Below are 17,898 nucleotides of genomic sequence, written 5' to 3' on the forward strand. Positions count from 1 at the left end.
TGTCCTGTCGTGTAGTTCTGGGCTGATTCCTCACCTTTCTAAGGATCATTGAGCCCCCACGAGAATATATCTTTCATGGGGTTCCACTCCAATTGAGACTGACTGTCATGTTTAGCTTCTTCCATTTTCTAATGATTGCTCCAACAGTGGATCTTTTTTCACCAGGCTGCTTGGCAATTTCTCATTAGCCCTTTCCAGCCCTGTGGAGTTGTACAATTTTGTCTATGGTGTCTTTGGACAGCTCTTTGGTCTTGGCCATGTTCCAAGTTTGAGTCTGACTGATTGTATGGGGTGGACAGGTGTCTTTATGTACCTAACGACCTCACACAGGTGCATCTGATTCAGAATAATACATGGAGTGGATGTGAACTTTTAAAGGCGGACTAACACGTCTTTGAGGGTCAGAATTCTCGCTGATAGACAGGTGTTCAAATAATTGTTTGCAGCTGTATCACACAAATAAATTGGTAAAAAAAAAAAATCATGCATTGTGATTTCTGGATTTTTCTTTTTAGATTATCTCTCTGATTGTGGACATGCACTTACGATTAAAAAAAATGTAAAATTTCAGACCTCTCCATGATTTCTAAGTAGGATAACTTGCAATATAGCAGGTTGTTCAAATATTTATTTTCTTCACTGTAGTAGCGTATACAGTACTAACTAAATTCTGGACCCATCTGCCAATATTATGGAAATGTTGTTGCCAGAAAATGTTACTCAAGTGTTTCAGTTCGGTGATACCATCCTAACGAACATCCTATGAACAAAGATGTCTAAAGTATAAATGAACTGACTGCATCAACATGTCAGTTGCAGACTTGAGCAGTTAACTCACTGAGCTCTGCCACCTACTGTTCACAGTAGCCAGTCAAACACAAAAATCTCAGGTGCTCCTTGACATTTATCTTATATTAATTGTGAAGGCATTCAAAAGGATTTAAAAAAAAAAATCTCATCTAGAACGTACTATATCTCTGTTGATTCATGTGTTGTGACCATAAATTAACTTTACAGCTGTTCAGCAATAGAATTCAAATAATTTCTTCAAGACATTTGTTTGTGTAGGGAAGAATCCAACACTATCACACAACATGGTAGACAAATCCATCCATCCATCCATCTTCTTAGCCTCTTATCCTCACAAGGGTCGCGGGGAGTGCTGGAGCTTATCCCAGCTGTCATCGGGCAGGAGGCCAGGTACACCCTGAACTGGTTGCCACCCAATCGCAGGGCACAGGGAGACAGACAACATTCACAGTCACAATACACCTCGGGTCATTTCAGTGTGTCCAATTAATGTTGCATGTTTTTGAGATGTGCGAGGATACCAGAGTGCCCGCAGAAATCCTACGCAGGCATGGGGATTGAACCTGGGTCCTCAGAACTGAGGCCAACGTTTTCCAGCTTCTCCACTGCCTTCCCCTTTCAATTTAGTAACTGATGAAAGCTAAACTCGAGAATACTCATGTTGAAAAAGTATGTGCACGCAAAAAAAAAAAAAACACTCGCCTCAAAACTTGGTTGCTCGTGCAAATGTGACGTAGAAGCTGATCAACTAATCGGGGACACCCAGGATGGCATCTGCCAAAGTGACCATATTGCAGATTCATATTTTATTATTGTTGCATCTCAATTACATACATAAAAAACTGCAAAAAATGGTGGTGTTACCATCCTCGACCCACAGCATGCCCCACTTATACAACATGATTCAGAATGAATGGCAAACATTGGGGGGGGGAGGGATCACAAATTGAATAAACTAAAAATTTGAAAGGTTGAAATTGCAGTAAATATGTATAGGTGTGCAACAGGTTTCATTTTGAAAGTTCTAGGAGAAATATATCCAAATAGATTAATTTAGCTCAAGTCATGTGATTTCTAAACCTGAGAAAAATTGTGGTTGCTGATTAAACATTTTTAATATCATATCAAATCTGAAGGGGGAAAGTGACATGCACAGTGGTGCCAGTGTAGCCCAGACAAAATGAGAGGTGGCTGGGAAAGTTTTCTCATCCTGTAAATCATTTTTGAAATGCCAGAAAAGAAAATCATTGTGACGTACAGCATTGCCTTCTTGGGTCAGTGTCATTTGGGTCAGCGCTTTGCGATAATTGGAGCTGGCCTATCCCACAGCAGTTTTTCAAGTGTGCAGCCCCAACGTTTAAAACTGATTTTATGCAATATGTCCATCCATCCCTTTTCTTATCTGCTTATCCTCACAAGGGTTGTGGATGTACTTGGAGCTTATCCAAGCTGTCAACGGGCAGGAGGCGGGGTACACCCTGAACTGGTTGCCAGTCAATTGCAGGGCACATAGAAACAAACAGCCGTACTCACAATGACACTTAGGGGCAGTTTAGAGTGTCCAATTAATGTTGCATGTTTTTGGGATGCAGGAGGAAACCGGAGTGCCCGGAGAAAACCCATGCAGGCACAAGGACAACATGCAAATTCCCCACAGGCGGGGCTGGGATTGAACCCAGGTCCTCAGAACTGTGAGGGCAACATTTTACAGCTTCCAATGTGTAGATATTATACCTGCAATTGCTATGCACTTTGGGTAAATTAACTCAAAGACAATGAGATTTTTTTTTTTTTTTTGGAGGGGGGAAAACTTTATTTTCAGCTTTATATAGTGTACAAACAGACATAAGAACATAGGGTTAGGGCAGAGCAACGAGGCTTTTATTTTATTCCTTCTTCTTCTTCTTCTTCTTTCGGTTTGACCCGTTAGGGGTCGCCACAGCGTGTCATCTTTTTCCATCTTAGCCTATCTCCTCCATCTTCCTCTCTAACCCCAACTGCCCTCATGTCTTCCCTCACCACATCCATCAACCTTCTCTTTGGTCTTCCTCTCGCTCTTTTGCCTGGCAGCTCCATCCTCAGCACCCTTCCACCGATATACTCACTCTCTCTCCTCTGAACATGTCCAAACCATCGAAGTCTGCTCTCTCGAATCTTGTCTCCAAAACATCCAACTTTGGCTGTCCCTCTAATGAGCTCATTTCTAATCCTATCCAACCTGTTCACTCCGAGCGAAAACCTCAACATCTTCATTTTTGCTACCTCCAATTCTGCTTCCTGTTGTTTCTTCAGTGCCACAGTCTCTAATCCGTATATCATGGCCGGCCTCGCCACTGTTTTGTGAACGTTGCCCTTCATCCTAGCAGAGACTCTTCTGTCGCATAACACACCAGACACCTTCTGCATGCTCCCTGCTTTCACTGCATATCACAATATCATCTGCGAACATCATGGTCCAAGGGGATTCCAGTCTAACCTCATCTGTCAGCCTATCCATTACCACTGCAAACAGGAAGGGCTCAGAGCTGATCCCTGATGTAGTCCCACCTCTAACTTAAATTCTTCTGTCACACCTAAGGCACACCTCACCATTGTTCTGCTGCCATCATACACGTCCTGTACTATTTTAACATACTTCTCTGCCACACCAGATTTACGCATGCAGTACCACAGTTCCTCTCTTGGTACTCTGTCATAACCTTTCTCTAGATCCACAAAGACACAATGTAGCTCCTTCTGACCTTCTCTGTACTTTTCCACTAGCATCCTCAAGGCAAATAATGCAACTCTTTCTAGGCATGAAACCATACTGTTGCTCACAGATACTTACTTCTGTCCTGAGTCTAGCCTCCACTACTCTTTCCCATAACTTCATTGTGTGGCTCATCAACTTTATTCCTCTATAGTTCCCACAGCTCTGAACATCCCCTTTTTTCTTAAAAATGGGAACTAGTACACTTTTCCTCCATTCTTCAGGCATCTTTTCGCCCGCTGGTATTCTGTTGAATAAGTTGGTCAAAAACTCCACAGCCATCTCTCCAAATTGCTTCCATACCTCTACCGGTATGTCATCAGGACCAACTGCCTTTCCATTTTTCATCCTTTGTAGTGCCTTTCTGACTTCCCACTTACTAATCATTGCCACTTCCTGGTCATTCACACTTGCCTCTTCAACTCTTCCTTCTCTCTCATTTTCTTCATTCATCAACTTCTCAAAGTATTCTCTCGATCTATTTAGCACACGACTGGCACTACTCAACACATTTCCATCTCTCTCCTTAATCACCCTGACCTGATGCACATCCTTCCCATCTCTATCCCTCTGTCTGGCCAACCTGTAGAGATCCTTTTCTCCTTCTTTCGTGTCCAACCTGGTGTACATGTCTTCATACGCCTCTTGTTTAGCCTTTGTCTCACTTTTTCGCTTATCTCCTTCCTTGTATGACTCCTCGTATTTTGGGGTTCCACAATCAAGTCTTCTTCTCCCCTTTCCTACCAGAAGACACATCAAGTACTCTCCTGCCTGTCTCTCTGATTACCTTGGCTGTCGTAGTCCAGGCTTCCGGGAGCCTGTCTCACCTCTTTCCGAAAGGTCGCACAACATTCTTCCTATCTCAGCTTCCACCACATGGTTCTCTGCTCTACCTTTGTCTTCTTAATCTTCCTAACCACCACCAGAGTCATCCTACACACTACCATCCTATGCTGCCGAGCTACACTCTCCCCTACCACTACTTTCCAGTCAGTAATCTCCTTCAGATTACATCGTCTGCACAAAATATAATCCACCTGCGTGCTTCTACCTCCACTCTTGTAGGTCACTATATGTTCCTCCTTCTTCTGGAAATAAGTTTTTACTACAACCATCTCCATCCGTTTTGCAAAGTCCACCACCATCTGCCCTTCAAAGTTCCTTTCCTGGATGCCGTACTTACCCATCACTTCTTCAATCTGCACCAATCACAACTCTCTTGCTGTCTGGGATGCTCAGAACTACTTCATCTCGTTCCTTCCAGAATTTCTCTTTCAACTCGAGGTCACATTCTACCTGTGGGGCATAGCCGCTAACCACATCATACGTAACACCCTCAATTTCAAATTTTAGTCTCATCACTCGATCTGACACTCTTTTCCTCTCCAAGACATTCTTAGCCAGCTCTTCCTTTAAAATAACCCCTACTCCATTTCTCTTCCCATCTACTCCATGGAAGAATAATTTTAACCCTGCTCCTAAAATTCTAGCCTTACAATCTTTCCACCTGCTCTCTTGGATGCACAGTATATCAACCTTTCTCCTAATCATCATGTCAACCAACTTCTGAGCTTTTCCTGTCATAGTCCCAACATTCAAAGTCCCTACACTCAGTTGTAGGCTTTGTGCATTCTTCTTTTTCTTCTTACGACAGATCCGGTTTCCTCCTCTTCTTTGTCTTCGTCCCACAGTAGCTTAATTTCCACCGACGCCCTGCAGGTTAGCAGTGCCAGGGGGCAGGTGTTGTTAACCCGGGCCACGACCGATCCGGTATGGGATTCTTTAGATGAACGCTCATATTTGTTTGGCACAGTTTTTACGCCGGATGCCCTTCCTGACGCAACCCTCTGCATTTATCCGGGCTTGGGACCGGCCTACAGATTGCAGTGGTTTGTGCCCCCATAGGGCTGCATTCGTTTATGTCATTCTGGCTCCATAAAATTGATCAGAATGACATTACTCAGCAATATTTTTTTTTTAGGGTGGCGGGGTTTGGGCATTTTCTACTGGCATTTCCAATTCTGTCACTGCAAACTTCACTTGGCCATTGCAGTGTTCTGTATAGATGCAGAATATTGATATAGAATCACAAAATCCTCTTTTCAATATAATGGTCTCCAACTACTGTTGCCAAAGTGTGTGCAATATATTAGAGTGAACATGTAATTTACCACGTCATATTATCAGGTTCTTGGAGTTAGGGAAAATTATTGATCCAGGAAGAGTTGGATGGACTGAGACTCCATTCATCCATATATTGGCAGAGCCGCTAATCCTCACAAGGATCACGGGTGTACTGGAGCCTATACAGCTACCTGAGACTCAATACAAATAAAAACCAAAAACTTCTGTGGACACAGGGTTATTTGGAGCATTGAGTTGTGTCTGCTTCCAAAAATAACACAGACAGCTCCCCTGACCAAGACTCTCACTATGCCCCTGCTGTGCAACAACATGGTAGCTCAACGCAAGCCTGTCAATTCTGTCACTTTAAGTGTAAATGTGTGTCTACGTATGTCTTCCATCCTTGCCAAATGCAGAGAGAGACTTGAACATCACAAATGACCAAAATAGAAGCAAAAGTGAGAGGAACCCAGAATAGAAATCACAACCTAGCAGCACGTCAGTGTTGGTCTCCATCTGTTTGGAGGGTTGCTGGTGCATCAATAAACCTCAAGAAAAATGAATGAAATGCTCAATATGTTTTGGAAGCTTGTTCCTCTCGCAGTATGATAAGATTTGTGTGTTACATAAGTTATTGTAGACCTTAAAGAAGGAACTGGATTACACTGATTTGATCTTACAGGTTTCATTTAAACTCCTCAAACAGCTTCAATGTACAGTAGTTTGTACTTAATGCAGAAATATGTATTATTTGTTTAGCTTTTTTTTTGCATCTGAAGCATTCAATGAACACAACAGACTACTCGTGTCTTTTTAAGCAGACTCAAGATCTTTTTCAGTGTTTGTTGGCCCTGGCTCCTGTAAATTAAAGTCTATCTATCTTACACTTACCCAGACACTCGCGTACAGTGCAGACACTTTTCTGCTCACTCTGCTTGCTTCAACCCCTGTTCACATTTTTCTTACTGATAAGCTTGTTTTCCTTCTTTAAAAAATTGAAAATCTAAGAAAACGTGACTCGTGAATATTTTAAGTTTGTGGGACAATACATTTTTTGTCGATACAGTCAGTTACCATATTCCATTATTTTTTGATACCAATTTACGATTACATGAGTTTGGCCTGCTAATAGCAATAAAACAAGCAATAAAATGCCTTCCTTTTCTACTTTGGACTAGGACAAATTGCTACAGAAGATGGCAGTCATGGAAACAAAATTTCCCGGTAGCAAACAAATACATACAAACCCTAATCTAATGTAATTGTTAAATAAAAACAGGATACAATGATTTGAAAACCATGCACAACCTATATTTCATTGAATTCATGAATTGAATTTTAATTGAACTTCAAAGACAAGATATTTAATTTTCATACTGAAAAATATTTTTGATTTTAGAAAATGATTACTAGCTTACTATGTTATGGCTGCAAAACCTTCCAACAAAGCTGGGACTGGGTCATGCTTACCACTGAGTTACATCACCTTTTCTGTTGACAACATTCAATAAACGTTTGAGAACTGAGGCCACTAATTGTTGAAGCTTTGTAGGTGGAATTCTTTCCCACTCTTGGTTGTTGTATAGCTTTAGCAATATAGCAGGGTGTTCAAATGCTTTTTTGTTCATGGTAAGTGTGCACGTGCCTGTGTAACAATAATAGTATCATGACAGACTGTTTGAACATGCTGTGTTTACACCAATTCAAATGCCAAGTGTGCCTGTGAATCTTTTTGACACAAGTCATTGAGTGAGAAGATGGGCCTGCTGGTGTGGCGTGTGTACATGCAGCATGCATCATGTATTAGACACACATACGGTAAACTCACACACATCCTCCTCCTCCATGGAGTCTGGTCAGTTCACCCTGGGGCGACGAACCTTGCAAAAGAAATCCCACATTCTCACTCCCACAATCACGAGGGTGACTGCTGTACTTGCCAAAGCCTATATGGTGAGATTTACAGTATCCGTTAATGACGAAAGGGAAAAAAATTGAAAATGTCAAAAGCCAGTTCTAGGGACTTGCAATGTGGAATTTGACCTTCTTGTGAATGTGCTTGCTTGGGAGGAGATGGAATGTATCATGGTGGTATTCACCTTGGATGAAGGGTCAATTAGTGAGTAACCCCAAAGCCCTGCTACGGAAACCCACGACCAGACTGCACTGTTTTTCTCTCTTTTATATAAATATTAATTGAACTATTAAGGTCTAATCCAGTCCGCTGCAAGATGTCAGTCAATCTCCCATTTGTTTGACTCTTTTCATAAACGGGAACAATTCACAAAAAATGATCTAACAAGAACAAGCCACTCTGCAGCTACCTGCTATTAGCTAATGTTAGCAGACAACCTTACTGTCAGAACTTATCGTTCACTCGCTATTCCTTTTGCTCACCCATCCTTGTGACTACTGATGACAACTCCACTCTTGAAGTTGCTCAATCTCCATCACAAATACTGAGTGAGGCTGGACCCTCCTTTCGGAGAGGCTAGAATCGGTCTGTTTTTTATACGAATTCTCTTACCTCATTTGAACTACTGTACTCTTCTCGAGCCCTTTTCTAATAATCACTGGTTGAGAGGGGGAGGCATGTGATTTGACTATATGAAAACAGACTGAAAAATAGCCAGGGGTCTGGAAGCATGAGCAAAGGATGGTAAGTTTCTTTTGGCTTGTCCCATTCGGGGTCGCCACAGAGTGACATCTCAGATGAACGCTCATATTTGTTTGGCATTTTTTACGGCGGATGCCTTTCATGACGCAACCCCTCTTGAGGAGTAGAGGCCCCAGTGAGATATGAGCTCACAACCCCTGGTTTATTAAACCAATGCTCTAACTGCTGAGTTATGGGTCCTCACATGTAAAGGATGATCACTAATTTTAAAGTCCAAGTTTTGTATTATGAATGAAATATATCAAGTACATCTATAAATAAATCCTATTCTGTTTTCAAAATGTACACAATATGATCGTTCATTATTTAGGTGCATACCTTTACCCCAAAAAATTACAAATTCAAATACAAATTCAACTAAGTAAACAACTAGAAGTGAAACTAAATTGAATTCAGATTTGCATCATGGCATGAAAGTGTGCTTTCATAGTGTGTACATCGTATCCATTCAAAAATGTTTTAATTACTTGTTTTTGTAAATGACTGAAATGCGTGAATTTGACAACAATTACTAACGTCATGTTTCGTTATCAGTGTAGCAGCCCTTGGCATGAGACAGCGTAGAGTTCAACGGGTGCAAACTTTATTGCATCTTCAAGCACCGTGAAACTAAAAAACACAATACAATTTATAGGTACAAAGTTCAGTTTTCTCTAGCCACACACTTCATTATACATCCAGCCATAAAACTCCCAATATCATCATCCATTTTTGTATATAATTAAACAACAATTGATTAAAACAACACACACAAATATCAAGAGAATGAGCCATCCTCGCTCCGCCTACCATGGGTGCAAACTCTTCTTCTTCTTTTCCTTTCGGCTTGTCCCGTTAGGGGTCGCCACAGCGTGTCATCTTTTGCCATCTTAGCCTATCTCCTGCATCTTCCTCTCGAACCCCAACTGCCCTCATGTCTTCCCTCACCACATCCATAAACCTTCTCTTTGGTCTTCCTCTCGCCCTTTTGCCTGGCAGCTCCATCCTCAGCACCCTTCCACCAATATACTCACTCTCTCGCCTCTGAACATGTCCAAACCATCGAAGTCTGCTCTCTCGAACCTTGTCAGCAAAACATCCAACTTTGGCTGTCCCTCTAATGAGTTTATTTCGAATCCTATCCAACCTGCTCACTCCGAGCGAGAACCTCAACATCTTCATTTCTGCCACCTCCAGTTCTTCTTCCTGTTGTTTCTTCAGTGCCACCGTCTCTAATCTGTACATCATGGCCGGCCTCACCATTGTTTTATAAACTTTGCCCTTCATCCTAGCAGAGACTCTTCTGTCACATAACACACCAGACACCTTTCGCCAGCTGTTCCAACCTCCTTGGACCTGTTTCTTGTTACCTGTTGACCCTAAATATTTGAAGTCGTCCACCCTCGCTATCTCTTCTCCCTGTAGCCTCACTTTTCCCCCTCCACTTTTCTCATTCACGTACATATATTCTGTTTTACTTCGGCTAATCTTCATTCATCTTCTTTCCAGTGCATGTCTCCATCTTTCTAATTGTTCCTCTGCATGCTCCCTGGTTTCACTGTATATCACAATATCATCTGCGAACATCATGGTCCAAGGGGATTCCAGTCAAACCTCATCTGTCAGCCTATCCGTTACCACTGCAAACAGGAAGGGGCTCAGAGCTGATCCCTGATGCAGTCCCACCTCCACCTTAAATTCCTCTGTCACACCTAAGGCACACCTCACCATTGTTCTGCTGCCATCATACATGTCCTGTACTATTTTAACATACTTCTCTGCCACACCAGACTTACACATGCAGTACCACAGTTCCTCTCTTGGTACTCTGTCATAGGCTCTCTCTAGAACCACAAAGACACAATGTAGCTCCTTCTGACATTCTCTGTACTTTTCCACTAGCATCCTCAAGGCAAATAATGCATCTGTGGTACTCTTTCTAGGCATGAAACCACACTGTTGCTCGCAGATACTTACTTCTGTCCTGAGTCTAGCCTCCACTACTCTTTCCCATAACTTAATTGTGTGGCTCATCAACTTTATTCCTCTATAGTTCCCACAGCACTGAACATCCCCTTTTTTCTTCCTCCATTCTTCAGGCATCTTTTCGCCCGCTAGTATTCTGTTGAATAAGTTGGTCAAAAACTCCACAGCCATCTCTCCAAATTGCTTCCATACCTCTACCGGTATGTCATCAGGACCAACTGCCTTTCCATTTTTCATCCTTTGTAGTGCCTTTCTGACTTCCCCCTTAGTAATCATTGACACTTCCTGGTCCTTCACACTTGCCTCTTCAACTCTTCCTTCTCTCTCATTTTCTTCATTCATCAACTTCTCAAAGTATTCTCTCCATCTATTTAGCACACGACTGGCACCACTCAACACATTTCCATCTCTCTCCTTAATCACCCTGACCTGATGCACATCCTTCCCATCTCTATCCCTCTGTCTGGCCAACCTGTAGAGATCCTTTTCTCCTTCTTTCGTGTCCAACCTGGTGTACATGTCTTCATACGCCTCTTGTTTAGCCTTTGTCTCACTTTTTCGCTTATCTCCTTCCTTGTATGACTCCTTGTATTTTGGGGTTCCACAATCAAGTCTCCTTTTCCCCTTTCCTACCAGAAGACACATCAAGTACTCTCCTGCCTGTCTCTCTGATTACCTTGGCTGTCGTAGTCCAGGCTTCCGGGAGCCTGTCTCACCTCTTTCCGGAAGGCCGCACAACATTCTTCCTTTCTCAGCTTCCACCACATGGTTCTCTGCTCTACCTTTGTCTTCTTAACCTTCCTACCCACCACCAGAATCTTCCTACATACTACCATCCTATGCTGTCGAGCTACACTCTCCCCTACCACTACTTTACAGTCAGTAACCTCCTTCAGATTACATCGTCTGCTCAAAATATAATCCACCTGTGTGCTTCTACCTCCGCTCTTGTAGGTCACTATACGTTCCTCCCTCTTCTGGAAATAAGTGTTCACTACAGCCATCTCCATCCTTTTTGCAAAGTCCACCACCATCTGTCCCTCAAAGTTCCTTTTCTGGATGCCGTGCTTACCCATCACTTCTTCATCGCCCCTGTTTCCTTTACCAATATGTCCATTATAATCTGCACCAATCACAACTCTCTCGCTGTCTGGGAGGCTCAGAACTACTTCATCTCGTTCCTTCCAGAATTTCTCTTTCAACTCTAGGTCACATCCTACCTGTGGGGCATAGCCGCTAACCACATTATACGTAACACCCTCAATTTCAAATTTTAGTCTCATCACTCGATCTGATACTCTTTTCACCTCCAAGACATTCTTAGCCAGCTCTTCATTTAAACCCTGCTCCTAAACTTCTAGCCTTACAATCTTTCCACCTGCTCTCTTGGATGCACAGTATATCAACCTTTCTCCTAATCATCATGTCAACCAACTCCTGAGATTTTCCTGTCATAGTCCCAACATTCAAAGTCCTTACACTCAGTTGTAGGCTCTGTGCATTCCTCTTTTTCTTCTGACGATGGATCCGGTTTCCTCCTCTTCTTTGTCTTCGACCCACAGTATCTGAATTTCCACCGACGCCCTGCAGATTAGCAGTGCCGGGAGCGGGCGTTGTTAACTCGGGCCACGACCGATCCGGTATGGGATTCTTTAGATGAACGCCCATATTTGTTTGGCACAGTTTTTACGCCGGATGCCCTTCCTGACGCAACCCTCTGCATTTATCCGGGCTTGGGACCGGCCTACAGATTGCACTAGTTTGTGCCCCCATAGGGCTGCAAACTCTTCAATGACAAAATGAAGGCCACAAGCACCTGGCCCAAATTGCATTTGAATAACAAAAAAAAAAACATTTCACATCAATGTCATGCTTATATGCATATAAATGGACCAAAATAAAATGTCAAACATTGTCAAACATTTAGACTTACACTGCTTCTCTGCTCTGCTCCACATAACCTCCTCTCTTTGTGATCACCCAGGTAGTATGGCAAACCAACACAGGTGTGGCAATCAACACAGGTAATCAGATTGTGGATCACCCCAGAACATGAATGGTTCATTCAATTTACTCAACTGGCCACTAACAATCAGTAAATAATCCAGACATTTTTACAAGTAATTGCTTGTGAATTCTCACCTCGTTATTGACTACCCTGTCTGCAATTGGGGTTGGTTGCTTCGGTGGATCTTGCCTCTCAATACTGGGATTAGTGGAGGTAAACAAGGGATGAAGTCTGTTAGGTTTGTTGGCAGTGGGCAATCCCTCTAATTTTTTACGCGTCTGAGCAAACACACTAAGGCCGTGAGCGCTCCTTTTGACCACTGTGAGCAACATCAGACGGATTCATGGTGGTCAATCAGTGTCATCCATTGATGTTACATGCCTTATTAAAAGGTTCATATTACAATCCCATCAGAACATTTTGAAGAATAATTTTGTGTTTTTGCAAATTTACAATGGAAATGTCAACAAACGAAAAAATATATTACAATACAAATACATACAAAGCCAACTATTATAACAAAATCAGAGCAGGCTGAAGTAGGTTGTGATGATGTGATGAGACACTAAAATCTCACAATATTTGCTGAAGTCTCACATTAAGTCACATATGATGACATTTTAACCTCTTTGTGTGACATTTGAAGCAGGTGTTCCTGGAGATTTTGGTCAAATTTCAAACAGAGAGCGACAGTGTTTGAATTTTTACTGCATGACTATCATAAACTGAGAGGTGGGGTTTGATGGGGCCTAATGGCCAGGACTGCACCCATGAGCCCCAGCCAGGAACAGCCCAAAGAGTAACTTGGGTCTATCCTTCACATGGGGTCAACACCTGCATAATAGCTAAATGTTTGCTTTGGACGTTTCACTCCACTATTTGACCTGAGACAGTTGATCTCCAAGCTCTGCTGGGTGTCACAACCAGAACATGTGTGGGACCCAAATGCACGACTCGGGAGACGTAGAGGCAGTTCGGGAAACATTTTTATTCAGTCCAGTGTCAGGGATCAAGCAGGCAGTCCACGGAAGCAGCAGTAACAAGGTCGTCAGGCGTGAGAGGCAGTTCAGTGGGCAGGCAGGGGTTGGTACACGGGAGATCAGGAACGGAATCAAAAGTGCGGGAACGAGGCATGAGGCAACGATCTAGCAAAGGCCGGACCGTACGAGGAGTCCTATTTGTAATAATTATGGGGAACGAGGCGCAGGTGTGCGCCTCACTGATTGCTGCCGGTGTGTGCCGTGTTGGGGACTGGAACAGCCAGGACGAAGATCGGCTGGACCATGACAGCAGCACCCAAAGGCACACAGTGGAGACTAGGCCTCCATCAACCATGCGGGGGAGTTGAGGGTGATCGGACGGAGGGACCAACGGGGATGCCCGAGCCAGCTTGAGCAGGCTCACGTGGAATGTCGGGTGGACTCGCATTGATCTGGGGAGCTTAAGAGAAACCGCAACCGGGTTAATCACCTAAGTGATGGGGAACGGGCCAACCAACCTGGGAGCCAGCTTCCGGGACTCCATCTGGAGTGGAGGGCCTTTCGTCCACAGCCAGACGCGCAGGCCAACTTTATTGGTCAGGGCGTTCTTCCTTTTGCAGTCTGCCGCGGCCTTGGGGCTGCATCACATCCGCAGCAGCATCTTCCTGGCCAGTTCCCAGGTCCGCTTGCAACGTCTTACTACGGCTAATGCAGACGGCACTGGGGAATCAGCACTTACAAATGAGAAGAGGGAAAGGGGGTAGCCATGGACATGGAAGGGGGCCATACCTGTCGATGCCGAGGGAAGAGAGCTGTGAGCGTGTTCCACCTAGCAGAGCTGCCAGCTCCAGGTGCTGTGTTCGCGCGAGGCCAGGCATCAAACGCCAGTCTCCAAGGCCTGGTTGACCCGTTCGGTCTGGGCCTTGGACTCTGGATGCAGGTCCAAGGTAAGAGTTGCTGTGGCCCCAATAAGGGAGCAGAACTCTGTCTAAATTGAGGACTCCTATCCGACACTACGTCGGTGTACAAGCCGTGGTAACAGAAAACAAGGAGGAACTTGGCAGTCTGTTTGGCGGAGGGAATCTTCGGCAGCGGAGTGAAGGGCCGTTGTCGAGAGGGTTTGTTGGCCGCACAAACAGGCATGCATTGACGTATTCTTGTATGTCCTTTCTGAGGTTCGGCCACCAAAAGTGTTGCTCCATCACTGACTGTGTCTTGGCCATGCCTGCAAGACACACCGTCCGATTCATGTGAGCCCAGTCTATTACCCTCCCCTTCAGTGGGGGCATGACAAACAGTCGGTTGGTGGGGCATCCAGCCGGGCTGGGAGAGTCCTTCAATGCCTCTTTCACTTGGGTCTCCCACATGAAGATCAAGACGAAGCAGGATTCAGTGAGAATCGGGGCGTGCCCGACTTCTGCTCGTTCCCCCTTGTATATCCGCGAAAGGGCATCGGGCTTGCCCTTCTTGGTCCCTGGTCAGAAGGACATCATGAATCGGAAACGAGAGGAGTGCCTTCCTGGCTTGATGGACATTTAGCCTTTTGGCGGACTTGAGGTCAAGATGGTCTCGTGGTCCGTCAGCACTAGGAACGGAACCTGGGACCCCTCCAGCCAGTGTCTCCATTCCTCCATAGCGGTCTTGACTGTGAGCAATTCACGGTCTCCGACGTCGTAGCTGCGCTTCGCCAGAGTCAACCTCTTGAGAAGGAAGGCGCAGGGGTGTAGTCTCCCATCCCTGGCTCTCCTCTGGGAGAGGACCACGCCTATCCCTGAGTCAGATGCGTCCACCTCAATGACAAACTGTCTTTCCGGGTCAGGCAGGATGAGGACGGGGGCTGACTTAAAGGTGGTCTGAGTGCTCCCGGTGCTGAAAAGTCTTCTTGTGATTATGGCAGAGGCCGCAAGCCGAGCTTCAGCTAACGGCCTCCACCACCGATGCTCAGCTTGCGACCCGCCGCCGGAACTCGGTCATCAAACTCCACATCATTCCCATCTGAAGAACCATCTGCGGCTGCCGGATGCTGGCCCGGAGCTCCGGGGGCCTTTGTTTACGTACTTACGTCCCACGCGTAGGCCTCCGAGTAGTCAGACTCCAGGGACGTTCCGCCCGAAGAACCATCTGAATATTCAACATTATTTACAGCCACAGGTTCACATCTGTATGGAAGTATTCATCTTCCTGATCAACAGATACTGCTATTTCTTCATCAGATGAGGATAAATCCAAGAAATCAGTGCTGCGCACAATGTAATCGAGCCTTTGGTGCGGCACCTTACAAGTCACATCTCCGCACGTAAGTCATGGCAGCGCCCCTGAAAATTTGTAATTGTCATTAAAAATCTTCTCAAAACACTATTAAATGAGAGGATGGACTTGGGCTCAGGGTGGCAGCAGCTGTCGTCGGACTGGCGGCGGCAGCACTGGACATGGACGTGAACCGCGAGTCCAGCTGCGCACATATCTCCTGTAACCTGTGATCTGTCACCTGGAGTGCAGCTTCCTGCTCGGCGATACGTCTGTGTTGGATCTGCAGGGACTGACGTATCGCAGCTGAGTCAGCTGGGTCCATGTTATGGCCAAATTATTCTGTCACGAACAGATCATGGGGTTGAACACAAACGCACGACTCAGGAGTCATAGAGGTGGTTGGGGAAACGTTTTTATTCAGTCCAGTGTCAGGGATCAAGCAGGCAGTCCATGGAAGCAGCAGCAACAAGGTCATCAGGCGTGAGAGGCAAGTCAGTGGGCAGGCAGGGGTTGGTACACGGAAGATCAGGAATGGATTCAAGAGAGTGGGGGAACGAAGCATGAGGCAACGATCTGGCAACGAGGAGTCCTATTTGTATCCGTCGTAATTACGGGGAACGAGGCACAGGTGTGCACCTCGCTGATTGCTGTCAGTGTGTGCCGTGTCGGGGAACACCCAGGACAAGGACCGGCAGGACCATGACACTGGGTTTGTACTCAGTCAGCCTTTTTTTCATGTTTTCAGGGCTAAACCATTTAGTGATTTATAGACTGGTAGCTGAACTTTAAAATATTTTGTCAAGCTGAAAGGAAGTGAGACTTTTGAGTTTAAGTTATATGCTCTGACCTCTTTGTTCTGGTGAGAACCCAAACAGGAGCATTCTGAATTAGCTGCTTTTGGGGAGTCCAGTCAGAAGACCGTTACAGTAGTCAAGTCTACTTGAAATAAAAGCATGGATGAGCCTTTCCTGTTCTGCTTGACACATACAAGCCTTCACTCTAGATTTGCAGAAGGCAGTTTTTGTAATCGGTTTGATATGACAGTTGAAAGTCAGGTCGGAATCTATCAGACCACCAAGGTTTTGGACTTGGTCTTTAGTTTTTAAAGATGTATAAAATATATAATAATATGTATAATGTACAAATTTACATGAATTGCAATAAATGCATCCCAAATGTATCAGATTTCTTTGTTTTCAATTTAGAGCTATTGATACAATCTTTGAATGTCAAAATGTCACTCCCAATGTTCAAGGAAGAATGCAAAGTCCATTATCTTAAGCTTATAAAGCATGCTTAGGTAACTACAGTCATGCCAATATAATTCCACACTTTTTATTTCAATTTGCTGTACAGAGGGAATATTCCACTGATTTACACATGATTGTTTGTTGATTGGAACCCAGTCCGGATTAGTGGAATCATACAGCTGTGCTGGCTTCCCTGAAACAATAATCATAAATAACAAAATGTTAATATATTTATTTTTTGTTCGGCCAACTTACTTAATAAAACGGAACACATCATATTAAAATTTCAAGTTGTTGAAAGGATGCGGATGTTAAAACAAGGCCCCAGTCCCAATCTATTTCATAATTTAATTCATGTAACTCAGTACAGTATCAAATGATAACCATATTATTCAGAGCACACCAGAAAAACGTTTCAAGACAGTTTCAGAACAGTATTCATTTAAAATCATTATAAGTGGAAGCATGTTTTCACGTTTAGTATTAGTTTCAATGTTCACGTGTTCCAAGTGCCAACACACCATGCAGCCATAAATGACCCACCATTATCTGGGCTTGCAGATCTATGTCACCTGTTTACTTAAATGTATCACTCAATGGACAAAAAAACACTTACCAGTGACAACATGATCTGAGCAGACACGAAACTGGAACAGATTAGTAGTGTTTACATCTGCTCTGGACAATGCTACCAGACAATCCCTTTAACGCTAAGAAGAAAGTTTTTCCGTTTGTTCTTTCTGCCTTGTTAGAACAGCTAGAATCCCGAAGAATGACTTGTTTACGTCAAGCCCTGCTCTGTTGGAGCAGCCAACTGCAGCACAGAAGTTAACCATACCTGGAGGCTGGTTGGTTTGTGTAAGTTTAAAAAAAATAATGGAGTCACTGGTGCATGGGGATACGGCCTCCGGTACACTTGTTTGTTTTCCAACATTGCGGACAATTAATGCGCATGCTCGGCAGCGACGTCAGTCGCAAGCCCTCTATATGCCCGCCACTTCACGTTACGTCACGTGACTAAGAAAGCATAACAGGATTGGCTGGCTGCTGGGTGTTGGGTTCTGACATCCTTTGCTTATGTC

General features: G+C 44.3%; 2 long non-coding RNA genes across 2 annotated transcripts; both read right to left on the bottom strand.

Annotated features, from left to right (window-relative positions):
- Window positions 1-1,483: 1,483 nt before the first annotated feature.
- Window positions 1,484-12,774, bottom strand: LOC133508429 (uncharacterized). Its single transcript, XR_009797052.1, has 4 exons — window positions 12,262-12,774; window positions 8,880-8,972; window positions 7,515-7,566; window positions 1,484-1,584 (listed from the first exon to the last, which is right to left on the bottom strand). It is a non-coding gene; the product is annotated as an uncharacterized LOC133508429 (long non-coding RNA).
- Window positions 12,775-16,885: 4,111 nt separating this feature from the next.
- LOC133508818 (uncharacterized) lies at window positions 16,886-17,772 on the bottom strand. Its single transcript, XR_009797162.1, has 2 exons — window positions 17,433-17,772; window positions 16,886-17,009 (listed from the first exon to the last, which is right to left on the bottom strand). It is a non-coding gene; the product is annotated as an uncharacterized LOC133508818 (long non-coding RNA).
- Window positions 17,773-17,898: the final 126 nt, after the last annotated feature.

The sequence above is a fragment of the Syngnathoides biaculeatus genome, chromosome 11, assembly GCF_019802595.1.
Source record: "Syngnathoides biaculeatus isolate LvHL_M chromosome 11, ASM1980259v1, whole genome shotgun sequence".
NCBI lineage: Eukaryota > Metazoa > Chordata > Actinopteri > Syngnathiformes > Syngnathidae > Syngnathoides > Syngnathoides biaculeatus.